The sequence below is a fragment of the Coenobita brevimanus genome, chromosome 28 (assembly GCF_032717465.1).
Source record: "Coenobita brevimanus isolate Jiangsu-jjx chromosome 28, ASM3271746v2, whole genome shotgun sequence".
Classification (NCBI taxonomy): domain Eukaryota; kingdom Metazoa; phylum Arthropoda; class Malacostraca; order Decapoda; family Coenobitidae; genus Coenobita; species Coenobita brevimanus.
In genome coordinates this window covers 19,665,654-19,679,659 of record NC_136981.1, presented here as the reverse complement: position 1 = coordinate 19,679,659, position 14,006 = coordinate 19,665,654, and positions in this window count along the sequence as shown.

The window sequence follows — 14,006 nt, the reverse complement described above, 5'->3', positions numbered from 1 at the left end:
AATGTCTTCTCGTTGAATACTCGTACATTATAGGTGGAATTAAACCATTTGTACCTTCTAAATTCTTTATTTCCCTTATCGCCAACTGTCATTACTATTAAGATTCTGGTTTGCATTTGTGTGTGTGTGGGGGGGGGGGTAAAAACTAAGACGATTTAGCAGAAGATTCATGTGTATAAGGTGTTGCAGACAGTTTTGTGGGATGCTCTGCCCTTAACAGAGTGACTAGCTGACCCGACCAAACAGATGGAACTTTGCCAACACGAGTGATAAAAACCTCATAAGTGAATGCCCCTTTTAAAATCTTATGCAGTATTTCTTCATTAATTTGATTCCGTTCTTCACATACTGTGGCACAGGCGATCTCCGGACATTGTGTTCCTGCATCCCCATATCTGTCATCTTTTTATGTTTCTTGCATTGATATGAAACTGAAATTGGAATTGTCCTTCCCGTCTTCTAACTTTGTTTACATGCAGTCTTACTGGCCAGTCAAACCTTCGTGAATCATCTTCGTAAATCCATTACTGCCTCATATATATATATATATATATATATATATATATATATATATATATATATATATATATATATATATATATATATATATATATATATATTAATGATCTCTTATCTGTCACTCACAATCCCGTTCACTCATATGCAGATGACTCAACACTACATAGTTCATTCACACTCAGACATCCATTTACAGAGTCTAATATCTCTACCTCTCAACTCAGTACAGCCATCTCCATAAATCAAGATCTAGCTACAATCAGTGAATGGGGACAAAAGAACCTTGTCTCTTTTAATGCTAGTAAAACTAAATATATACAGTTTACTAATAGACAGATATTGCCAGATTCGTACATTACCTTCAATGCTACTAATATTCCCATCTCCAAAAGTATTGAAATTCTTGGTGTCTCACTTAACAGTGCCCTCAGCTGGACCTCTCATGTCAGATCACTTGCTAAAACCGCCTCAAAGAAACTTGGATTTTTGTACAGAGTCCGTAACTTCTTCGCCGATGAGCAGTTAGCTATAATTTATAAGAGTCATGTGTGCTCTCAGCCTGAATATTGCTCACCCTTGTGGAATGGTTGTGGAGAGGTTGCATTAAGACAACTAGACAAAATTCAGAATAAAGCTGTTAGAATCATTAACAACCCTGCCATTACATATAAACTACCTCCCCTGCAAGTAAGAAGGAATGTTGCCTCCCTTGCATTATTTTACAGATATTTTTTTGGCAAATGCTCAGACGAAGTTGCGTCCATGGTGCCACCTCTCCATGCCTTCCGTCGTGCTACACGGGCATCTGGTAGCCCTCATGACTGGAATGTCACTCAACCATATTGCAGAACTTCTGCCTATCAGAATTCTTTCATTCCCCGAACTTCATCTCTCTGGAACTCGCTTCCCCAGAGTTGTTTTCCTCCAAATTTCAACCCACAACTATTCAAGTCTAACTGTTACAGATATTTTATGAATAGAGGACACCAGTAATCTGGTGTATGGATTATTTTTTTCCCATTTGTTTTTCCTTCCTCCGTTCTGTTATTTAAAAAAATATATCTATCTATCTATCTATCTATCTATCTATCTATCTATATATATATATATATATAACTTTGCACCCACTCGAAAGTCCGTCTAGTATGTTCTGTTCAGAAATGTAACTACTGGGTAGTACATACATCCAGCCATCATTCAACCTTGTAATAAAGATAAATCAATGAACATTCCTTTATTTTTTTTCCATTGTTTTGAAATGGAAACATATATATATATATATATATATATATATATATATATATATATATATATATATATATATATATATATATATATATATTATATATATATATATATATATATATATATATAAGGGAAGCGGTGGCTGAATCGGTAGAGAGGCGTCCTGCAGCCCTGATGGACCCAGGTTCGAATCCCTGCTGGGGCAGGGAACATTTAAGGATTTGAATTCCATAAAAGCAGACTTTCCTGATCTACCAGATGACCCGCCGACATGTCACAAAAGTACCCCCGCTAATACCAATACACCAGTCCTGTATAGGACAGCCTTAGCATGTATTCAGTATGGACGGTGGGTGTTAGCGCCGAAGTTGTGACATGTGGAGGTGTAGGAGGACTACTGGGCCTTGGGATAGGCTACTGCCCCCGAAATATAGGCCCTGAAGCCTTTGCCCAGAGTCGGACACAAATATATATATATATATATATAGTTTGTTGATTGCTAGGGAGTGAGATTGGAGGTAATGACACCGCCAATCTCTCTCCCTGGCACTACCTGAGTATCACAAGTTTACGCCTCAGTTGCTGTAGTGTTTAGTAACGTAATTCTTTGACAGTATATGTTTATGACCATGAATTATCTACTCAGGGAGAATTACACTCGATCTTTGGCAAATGTTTTGCATTTTATCATGTGAACACATCGAAAAATACGCAGCTTACCTGCTGTAGGTTAAGGGTCACACAATATATTCGATAAATGAAACTGCAGTTGAAAGTGACATTAAAAAAATGTGGGAAGAGATGATGATTCATATTATCCTGGCATTACATTTACATACAAATATCATACTGATATGGTTATTTACCTGGATGGAGAGTACTAAAGGAAATAACGGCCTACTCCAGTGGTCATGGTGAATGACAAAAAATATATATAATGTTAATCATCATCATCATCATCCGGACCTCCTTTCCCACCCTAGGGCAGGGTGAGGAGTAGGAATGTCCAGACAGCCCAAATTTGCTCAGTCCAATGGGCCACGCTTCCATTCACACACCATTCGCGCCCCCGGAATCCTGGCTCTATCGGATACACCAAAAACATTCACCACGTTCTGTAGCTGCACATAAACATATCCGATAGAGTCAGTCCGGACGTTGTCATGTTAAAAAGAGGTGCCAAATCCCTGATCATGCGCATATCCTCACAATAATTATCCAGTCAGCTCGATCTCTTGTCAGCCCCCTAGCCTCACCGACCTCCAAACCTCTGTTCCTCACATACTCATCCACCATACCTCTCCACATTCTCCTTGGCCTACCTCGCCTCCTCCATCCGTCAAATTTGTTCAGGTATACCTATTTCACCACTCTTTTGTTATCCATTCTCCCCACGTGACCATACCATCTCAGCACACTCTCTTCGATTCTGGAGTCCACCGACTTCCTCACTTCACATCTTTCATTAATCATTATTTCATATCTTATCCACCCTCTGTACTCCACACACATTCCTCAGCAGTCCTATCTCCACTGTTCTTATTCTTGACTTTTCATTTTCATGCCACACCATAGTCTCACATCCACATGTTAAAGTTGGCACTAACACTCCTTCATATAAGCCTCTCGCAGCTGCAACACTGAAGCCTTTTTTTCTTATCAAAGCCTTCATTGCACCAGCTACCCTTCTTCCTAGTGTCACTCTACTTTCTACTTCTTTTGTGCAATTTTCTCTTTTCTGTCACTGTAGCCAGGTACGGTAATTGAACTCTCTCACCAATTCCAGCCTCTCCATTCACCGTAACATCGCACTGGGAGTCACCTCTCTCAGTAATCATCACTTTACTCATTTCTACATTTACTGTCAAGGCACTACACTCACAGACATCAGTAAAACTCTGTACTAAACTATAAAGTTCTTGTCCAGTACTTCCAAGCAGCACTGCATCATCAGCATACATCAAATTTCAGTTATCCCTTCCATCACCATTCATTACCAACGCAATCCCCCTCTCCATTACTCGTGTTTTTACTTCTCTCATCACTCCATACATATATACAGTATATAAAAAGAACAACCATGGAGACATCACACAACATTGTCGCACGCCCACACCGATCGTGAACCATTCACTGAGATGTCCATTATCCCTTACACATGCCTCACTACCATCATAAAAACTCTTGACAGCACCTTTGTCATATGCTTTTTCCAGATCCATGAATGCCATAAACACCTTATAGTTCTCACAGGCCTTCTCCACTATCAGTCTCACTGCAAATACTTGATTCACACATCCTCTGCCACTCCTAAAGCCACCCTGTTCATCATTCACTAGAAATTCTGAGATCTCTCTTACTTTCTCTGTAAAATTCTTCCATATACCTTCTCTGCCACACTCAATAAACTTATGCCACGATAATTCTTGCACTCACTTTGCTTACCTTTTTATTTTCGTACAGGGGTACAATCACAGCCTTTTTCCACTCTGCTGGCACAGATTCACTCATCCATACCTGCTTATTATTTCCAACAAGCACTTCATTCCACTCTCTTCACTACACTTAACCCACCGCATCCCAGAGACGTGAATTCACGTCCTCACATGATGTGCACTCATATCCCGGAGACGTGAATTAACGCGGAAACATTGCAAGGTCCCTAATTTGCACAATTTTCAATTTTCGCGAGTGATTTCGCGAGTGATTTTTGGCATGTATACACGGGACACCTTCCTCTATTCCTCTACAAGATGCCAAGCAGGGACAATGCCTTACACCGCATTACCTCTCCCCCCCCCTGCACGCCATTGTCTCGGCAATTCACCTGTTACCAGTGACCTGGCCAATAAAGACATTCAGGGCCAGAGTGATTCCCCAATCGATGACAGTGTGGAGGACAAAGTTTACATAGCATTAGAGGAAGTAACAGTCAGAAATGATGATCAGGTAATGTGGGAAAAAAAGGTCATGAATGGTGATGAGTTAGTGAGTGAAACAATGCTTATAATGCCTATATTACTGTTTGAAAACCAATATACTCTTGTACTACATATAAATTCGTACCAAGTAAATAAATAAATACTGTTTATGAGTGGATAAAATAGTTACCCTCCCATAGAACTCGTTTTCTTTGGTGCCAGCCTGTTAGAAAACCCAGTCAGGTAAGGAGGTACTCGTACCTAGATCGAGTATTTTAAACCTCAGGTGAGCGATTTCTCTATGAATTTTCGATGTTTCTCACCAAAAGCGGATGTTTGAGCAAAAAAAAAAAAAAAAAGGTCCAAAAATGTCGGGACTGGGGCGTACTACTCCAGAAAACGTCGGGATGGGGTGGGTTAAGCATCTCTGCATACACCTCATCAACCCAGCTGCTTTCCCGTATTTCAGCTGCTTCACAGCACTCTTCACCTGTGCGAGTGTCACATCTCTTAACACTGCATTCCTTCTTTGCACATCCCCAAAACTGATCATGTTTACAGCCACTCTGCTCTCTCTATTCCCATTCATCAGGCTTACAAAATATTCTTTCCATCTGGTTCTTACTTCATCCCCATGGCTTAATAATCTACCACCTGCATCCTTCACACTATCACGTTTCTTTCCACTTTCATTTCTACATTTCCGCACCTCTTTCCAGAATAACTTCCTATTTTCAGAGTAGTTTGCATTCATTTTTTTTTCTAGATCATCATTTACCTCTTTTTTCCTCCTCACTGGTCTCTTTACATTCTTCTTGCTCTCAGTATATTCAGTTCTTATTTCAACTGAACCCCTGTCCTGTAACCACTTTAGCCACTTCTTCCTCTTTTCCTCCACCACACTCTTATCCTCCTTATCCCACCATGCTGTACCTTTCTTCTTTGTTGTTACTTTTGCCAAATCACACACCACTTTAGCATTCCTAATTAAGCAATCCGTATAATCAATCCACAGGCTGTCCAGATCCATTTCATTCCAATTCACTGTTTCTAACTCTTCCTCTACTTTGGTCCTGTAATGATCTGCCATTTCTTTGATCCTCAGCATCTCAACTTTCAGTCTTTCTGACTGCTCCTCTCTTTCCTGATCCACCCAACTCCTCTCAGCTTGATCTTGCATACCACGATCATATGATCTGACCGACCTCCACGTCGTTCTCTCACGGCCCTCGTATCAGCAACCATTCCCATCATCGACTTCTCTACAAGTACGTAATCAATCAGGATTCTTTTAGCACGATTCCCGTTCCCTCTATACCATGTATATTTATGTGCTTCTTTGTGTTTGAAATACAAGTTACATATGCATAACCTCCTCTCGTGACACATATCCTTTAGTCGCTTCCCATTAACATTTTCCTCTCCTACTCCACAACAGCAAATTATGTCATCCTCAGGACAAGTGCCTACTCTTCCATTCATATCCCTTATATATAAATATAAATATATATATATATATATATATATATATATATATATATATATATATATATATATACCGGTAATTTTTTATGCAAGAAAGAAGGAACCAAAGACCAGGAGCCCACAAACCATTCCTTCCAAGAAAAAACAAGAACAATACAAAAGAGAGCCAAATTCAAGTTCTGTTCATTTCGAGATGCCTGGACACACTGCGTTTGAAAGACTGGGGATCAGAGGAAGTAAGAAACACAGACAGAGGGAAACAGTTTCAGAGTTGACCTGTTGCATAAACGAAAGACTGGGAGTAACGGTTAACTCTTGCATTAAAGGGTTGGACAGAAAAGGGATGAGAGTTTGTTGCTAGACAGGTGCTACGCACCCATTGTAGAGGTGGAGGGATGCAAGCAGGCAGTTCAGAGGAGCAGTGACCACGGAAATAACGACAGAAAAGAGATAAAGATGCAGTAGTGCGGCGAAGAGACAGAGGTTGAAGGGAGCCAGAAAATGGAGGAGAGTTGATATGACGAAAAACCTGTGACTCCACCCTGTTCAGAAGAGCTGTATGTGGGGAGCCTCCCCACACATGAGAGTTGTACTCTAAACAGGGGTGAATAAAACCCCTGTATAAAGTCAACAACTGTGCAGGGGTAAAGAAGGTACGGAGTCAACTTAGCACACCCAGGGTCTTGGAAGCAGATTTTACAGGAGATGCAATATGATCTTTCCAAGATAAGACCCGAGTGAATGAAACCCCAAGCATGTTCAAGGCTGATGCAGGATTGAGCCTGATATTATTAAACATTAGTGGGTACTCCTGTGGATGTCGGGTTGATAGGTGTAAAAACTGAGGTTTTGGTGCATTAAAAACAACAAGATTATTTTTATCCCTGTCAGAGATACGAGTCAAGTCAGACATTACGTGAGCCAAAGCCTCACCCCTTGTTTGCTGAAGTAACTGCTGAGATGGACGTTGCAGGAACCGAATGGAAAGGTGAAGGATGGAATCATCAGTGTACGAGTGGATAGGGTTAGATGTACAGTTTAGAAGGTCGTTGATGAATAAAAGGAAGAGAGTTGGTGATAGGACAGATCCCTGAGGAACACTGCTGCTGATAGATCTAGGACGAGAACGAGGGTCGTCTAGAACAGCGGCTATAGAACGACCAGAAAGGAAGCTATAGATGAAGACACAGATAGAAGGATAGAAACCGTAAGAGGGTAGTTTGGAAATTAAAGATTTATACCAGACTCGATCAAAAGCTTTTGAGATGTCAAGTGCTATGGCAAAGCTTTCGCCAAAGTCCAGAAAGGAGGATGACCAGGAGTCTGAAAGGTAGGTGAGAAGATCGCCAGTGGAGCGCCCCTGATGGAACCCATACTGACGATCAGAAAGAAGGTTGTGATAGGAAAGATGCTTTAAAATTTTTCTGTTAAGAATTGACTTGAAAACTTTTGAGACACAGGATGTTAAAGCAATTGGACGATAGAGGGTTGGGAAAAGTCACTCTTCTTAGGGACTGGCTGAATGAGCACAAACTTCCAGCAAGAAGGAAAGGTGCTAGTTGACAGACAGAGGCAAAAGAGTTTACCTAGGCAGGGTGTAAGCGCTGAAGCACAGTTCTTGAGGAAAACAGGAGGGACTCCATCAGGCCCATATGCCTTATTAGTATTGAGGCCAGTGATGGTAGAAAATACATCAGCTGAAGAAATTTTAATGTCAGCCATGAGGAAGTCAGAGGGGGGAAGTGATGGAGGAACAGCACCGGAATAGTCTAAGGTGTAATTGGAGGAGAAAGTCTGAGCGAAGAGATCTGCTTTATCAGTAGAAGAAATAGCTACAGAGCCATCAGAGTAGAAAAGAGGAGGGAAGGATGATGAGGTAAACTTGTCAGAAAGGTTTTTGGCAAGGTGCCAGAAGGAGTGGGAAGAATTCGAGTTGGAGAGTAGAGAGCATTTAGTATGGATGATATTATTTTTAGCAGAGCGAAGAACAGCCTTAGCACGATTCCCGGCAGAAACATAAACAAGATGTGATTCAGGGGGTGGGTTGGCTCCGATAACTTTTATAGGCCCTCTCCTTGTTGTGGACAGCATTAGAACAAGTGTGATTAAACCAAGGGTTTCTTGCACTAGTCAAAGGATATGAGAAGGGAATGTATGCTTCCATGCCTGAGAGAATAACCCTCTGTAATGCGTAAGGTACACTCAGATGGTTCCCGACCGTGGAAGCAATATAATCATTCCATGGAAAATCAAAGAATTACTGCCTGAGGGCCCCCCAATCCGCAGCTCGAAAGTGCCACAATCGGCGTTTCTTTCGAGGGTCCGCAGGCCGTACCAGAGCGATAGGACAGGTTAATGTAGTAAGGTTGTAGTCAGAGGAGTCCATCGGAGAGGAAAGATTAACAGTGTAAGCTAAAGGATTCGTTGTACGAAAGAGGTCAAGTATGTTGGAGCTCTGTCCAAGGTGGTCAGGGATATGGATAGAGTGCTGTACAAGCTGCTCTAGGTCAATATGGATGGAAAAGGTGTAGGCTTGTTCACCAGGATGATCAGTGAAAGGAGAGGAGAGCCAAAGGTGGTGATGAACATTGAAATCTCCTAGAATGGAGATTTCAGAGAAAGGAGAAATGGATAGAATGTGTTCCATCATAAGAGTAAGATAGTCAAAGAATTTTTCATAGTCAGTAGAATTAGGAGATATGTGAACAGCGCAGATATATTTAGTCAGACAGAGACAAGAAAGCCGAAGCTAGAGAGTAGAGAATTCAGAAGAATCAATTTAAGGAACATGAGAGCAAGATAAATCGTTGCATATGTATACACAGCAGCCACCTTTGGCTTTGAAATGAGTGTAGAGAAAGTAGGAGGAAACAGAAAAGGGTTTGCTGTCACTTACCTCAGACAGCTGAGTTTCTGTTAGGAAGAGAAGGTGAGGTTTAGAGGAGGAGAGGTGGTGTTCAACAGAGAGAAAGTTGGAGGAAAGGCCGCAAATGTTGCAGAAATGAAGAAGTGAGTCTGAGAGTGGTTCCAGGCATCTCTCTGAGTCATCATCGGGAGAGGGGTGGATGGTGTGGGAAATTATGGTACCCCCCCCCCGGGGGACTCTTAGGTGTGATTTATTGATGCCATTTTTCATTTATAATTTTGAAAAGGTAGTGCAGGCATAAAATGATCCACAGGTATACATGGCGAGTGATGAGAAGGGTGGGTGGTGAACTGAATGAAAGGAAGGCAGTGATTGATTATGTGTGTGTGGATGAAAGGATGCGAAGATGTGTAATGGATCCAAGAGTTCATAGAGGTTGGGAGAGTGGACTTTCTGACCACTACTTGGTGGTGGCCAGAATTAGAATTCAAGTAAGATGGAGGAATAGAAGAAGGGAAAGACGAGAGGAAGGAGTAGTTGCAAGGAGAGTGGAAAGGTTACAAGAGGATGAGAAAATGGCAGAGTATAAGAGAGAAGTGGAGGAACGATTGGGCAAATATGAATTGGAGCAGATGGGAGATATGGAAGGTGTGTGTAGGATATTTACAGAAGAAATATGTGCAGCATGTGATGTGTGTGGAAGGAAGAGAAGATGGAGGGGGGTGCAAGGAACAGCGTGGTGGACTGAAGAGGTGAAACAGGCTGTGGCACAAAAGAAGAAAGCATACAATGAATGGATGAGAAATAGGGGCGTTGAAGAAGTTGAGAGGCTGAAGAGAGAGTTATATGTAGAAAGAAAGAGGTGAAAAGATTAGTAAGAGAGAGTAAGAAGAGAGTGGATGAGGAATTTGGAAGGAATTTGAGTGTAAAGTGGAGGGACTGTAAGAAAATGTTCTGGAAAGAGGTGAAAAGAGTAAGACAGGGTGGAAGTGAAGTTAGCAGGGAAGTGAAAGATAAAAATGGTAGATTACTAGTGGAGAAGGGAGAAAAAGTGAGCAGATGGACAGAACACTTTAAGGATTTGTTGAACGTAGAGGATGGAAGTAATGCGAGTATAAATGGCTGGGGAATGGATGGGAGAAGGAGGGAGGTGAGAAAACAGGAAGAAATCAGTAGGATAGACGTTGTGGAAGCAATGAAGAAAGTTAAATCGGGGAAAGCCCCAGGAATTGATGGAGTGTGTGGTGAAATGCTGAAGCATGGGGGAGAGATAGTAGTAGAATGGATGTGGAAGATGTGCAGTTTGGCCTGGGAGGAAGGTAGAGTCCCGGAGGATTGGAAGTCAGGTATAATTATTCCCTTGTACAAAGGAAAAGGGGAAAAAGAAGTGTATGGTAATCATAGGGGCATTTGTCTTCTTAGTATAATAGGAAAAGTGTATGGTAGGATACTTATTGACAGAGTTAGAGAAAGAACAGAGAAATTAGTTGGAGAAGAACAGGGAGGCTTTAGGAAGGGAAGTGGTTGTGTAGATCAGTTATTCATTCTTAGATCTTTAGTGGAAAAGTTTCTAGAGAAGGGAAAGAAGTTATATGCGGCTTTCATGGATTTGGAAAAAGCATATGACAGGGTGGATAGACAAGGATTGTGGAAAGTATTAAGAATATATGGGGTAGATGGGAAGTTGTTGAATCCTGTGAAGAGTATGTACGATGGTGCGAAGGCTGCAGTGCGTGTGGATGGTGAACTAAGTGAATTTTTCTCTTTGAAAGTTGGGTTGAAACAGGGATGTGTCATGTCTCCATGGTTGTTCAGTCTGTACATGGATGGGGTAATAAAAGAGGTACAAGGTAGGGTAGTGGATGTTGGAGTGGCCCTGGTGAGAGAGGATAGTGTTTGGAAACTCCCTGTACTGTTGTTTGCAGATGATACTGTGTTGCTGAGTGAAGACGAAGGGGAGCTGCAAGGCTTGGTGGATGAGTTTGGGAGAGTGTGTAAGAAACGGAATCTAAAGGTGAATGTAGAGAAGAGTAAAGTGATGGTCTTTGAGAGAGGTGAAGTCAGTGAATGTACAGCGAGGTTGGATAGTGAGGAATTGGAAAATGTGAGTACGTTTAAGTACTTGGGTAGTGTGATGAGTAAGGATGGAGGTTTGGAGGGTGAAGTGCTTGAAAGGGTACAGCAGGGAAGAAAGGTTGATGGTTCTTTGAAAGCAGTGATAAGAAACAGGGAAGTGAGCATTTAAGTGAAAAAGTTACTACATGACAGTATTGTGATATCAAGTCTAACGTATGGAAGTGAAGCCTGGACGTTGTTGGAAGGACATAAGTCAAGAGTGAGAGCAGTGGAAATGAGTTATTTAAGAGGAGACTGTGGAGTCACATGGAGAGACAGGCTGACGAATGAGTATATAAAGGAGCATTGTGGTGTTGATGTGGATGTGATAAGAAGCGTTATGAGGAACACACTGAGGTGGTTTGGCCATGTGGAGAGGATGGAGGGTGAAAGACTGACGAAGAGAGTGTATGTGAGTGAGGTGGAGAGGGGAAGAGGGAGGGGGAGGCCGAGGCTGAGATGGAGGGATGAGGTGGAGAGTTATATGAGAGAGGGGGGTGTGAGTTGGGAGCAGGGCAGTGAAATGGCGGGGGACAGGGCGACTTGGAGGCGATTTGTTTGTGGCCACCCCAAACGGGATTGAGGAGTCTGGCAATAGATAGATAGATAGATAGTGCAGTGTGTACTGTGAGTTTGGTGTTGACAGTTAGAGGAACATGTATTGGAGAGCATGCTAGCCTACTCTCTGTGTTACTGAGGCACTGAAAAAGTTCAGCAAAGGGGGATGGTCAGGAACTACTGAGGACTGATGAAACGGGAGCTCCAGCTCTCCCTGTCATCAGCTTTCCATCCACCTTAGGAGTACTGTCCTGCTCGACTGGTGCTAGTATATATATATATATATATATATATATATATATATATATATATATATATATATATATATATATATATATATATATATATATATATATATATATATATATATATATATATATTGTTACGGAACAGAGAAAGATAATGTACACTTTAAGTGAGAATACTAAAAATCACTACTGTCCCGTAAAGTTCCAGGTTCAAAACAAAGAGTTAGGTAAAATTACAAGTTAAAGTTTAATGCTCAAACTAACAACAAAACATTCAGAACTCATAAGGTTAATGTAATGGCAAAAAAACAGGTTAAATATATGGTTAACTGCAATAGCCTCTATTAACAAGAAATTAGCAAGAATAAATACGAAGTATATCTAAGTCAGCCCTGATAAAATGAAAATACACTGGGTAATGCTCAGTTAATGCAAGATAAATTATTACAGATACAAAATATTATCAAAAATGACTGACAAAAAGAACATTTAAATAAATCACAAAAAAACCTCACTAGGCCTAAGAATTAACCCTAGGCTACACAGCACAAGAAAAAATGCAACAACAGTTATACTCAAATTACACAGCTGCTAGATGGTTGGAGACTTCCTGAGCACTCACAACAATAACTGTACAGGGGAGGGCAGAGATGTGAACAAAATGAGGAGCAGATCTAAGTGGCAATTAATGTAGAGACTGAGCTCATTATATAGGGGCCAGCAGAGCTTGATACAACTTGTAAGAAGGACTCGCAAATGAAGCCATGGGGACAAAGAGTTGACAATCCCGCACTGAACAACAGAAAGGACGACTTACTCTACTATAACGGTAGAAGGGGGGGACTGAGGCAGAACACGCTCGTGATCAAACAGGCAGCACACTGTACGTTAGAATTACACAAAGGATGATGAAATCATAGGCTATGTAACACCTCCCCACAAAGAAAAAGAAATTTACAAAGGAAATTTCTTATTACTCTAAAATAATCTGTCTAAAGTCTAGATAAGCAATCTGCAATAACATTTTCTTTCCTAGTGTTACAAAACATGAGATCTCCCTAGCACGTTCAGTCATAGGTACTTGCCAGTATCCCTTTAACAAATCAAACTTACTTATGTACCTAGCCTTTCCGATCTTGTCTATGCAATCTTCCACACGAGGGAGAGCGTAAGTGTCTGTTTTGGTTATCTGATTAACACGTCTGTAGTCAATGCAAAGCCGCTGTGACCCACCTGGCTTAGGGACTAGAGTGACAGGAGAACTCCACTCGCTCTGACAGGGCTGAATCATCTTGTGGTTCAACAGGTAGCCAAGCTCCTTCTGGATGAGAGGAACTTTCACTGGGTTCACACGGTAAGGAGGCAGTTTAATTGGCTTTGCGTCTCCAACATCGACATCATGCATCAACACAGTGGTTCTTCCTGGAGTGGCACGGAACACTTGTGGGTACTCCTGCAGTAATGCCGACAACTCCTGCCTTTCCTCGGAAGGTAGGTGAGAAAGCTTAGTCTGGAGATCATTCATGATATCAGGATTCTTCCCCAAACTATCAATCAGGGTCATACTGCATGGGAGAGCTTCACTTACAGACTCGGGTGGAACAGCTACAGCGCAGACTGGATTATTTTCGTCCCGCCTGTAATATAACTTTAGCATGTTGATGTGACAAAGTTGCTTGTTCTTTTTACAATCTGGTGTGGCAATGACATAGCTGACATCACTGAGTTTCTTCTCCACGAAATAAGGACCATTAAACTTGGCTTGAAGAGGTTGCCCATGAACCGGTAGCAGAATCAAAACCTGATCTCCTGGCTGAAAGTGGCGTAACCTGGACTTCTTATCATACCAAGTCTTCATCTTCTCCTGAGCAGCTCCTAAATTCTCTCTCGCCAGCTGTAAAGCAGTGGACAGCCGTTCTTTGAACTTCATCACATACTCCAGCAGGTTGACGTCATCTTCCTCCGACAGCCAGCATTCCTTGAGTAGCTTAAGGGGTCCTCTTACTTCATGGCCAAACAGTAGTTCAAAAGGTGAGAAGCCCAGTGATT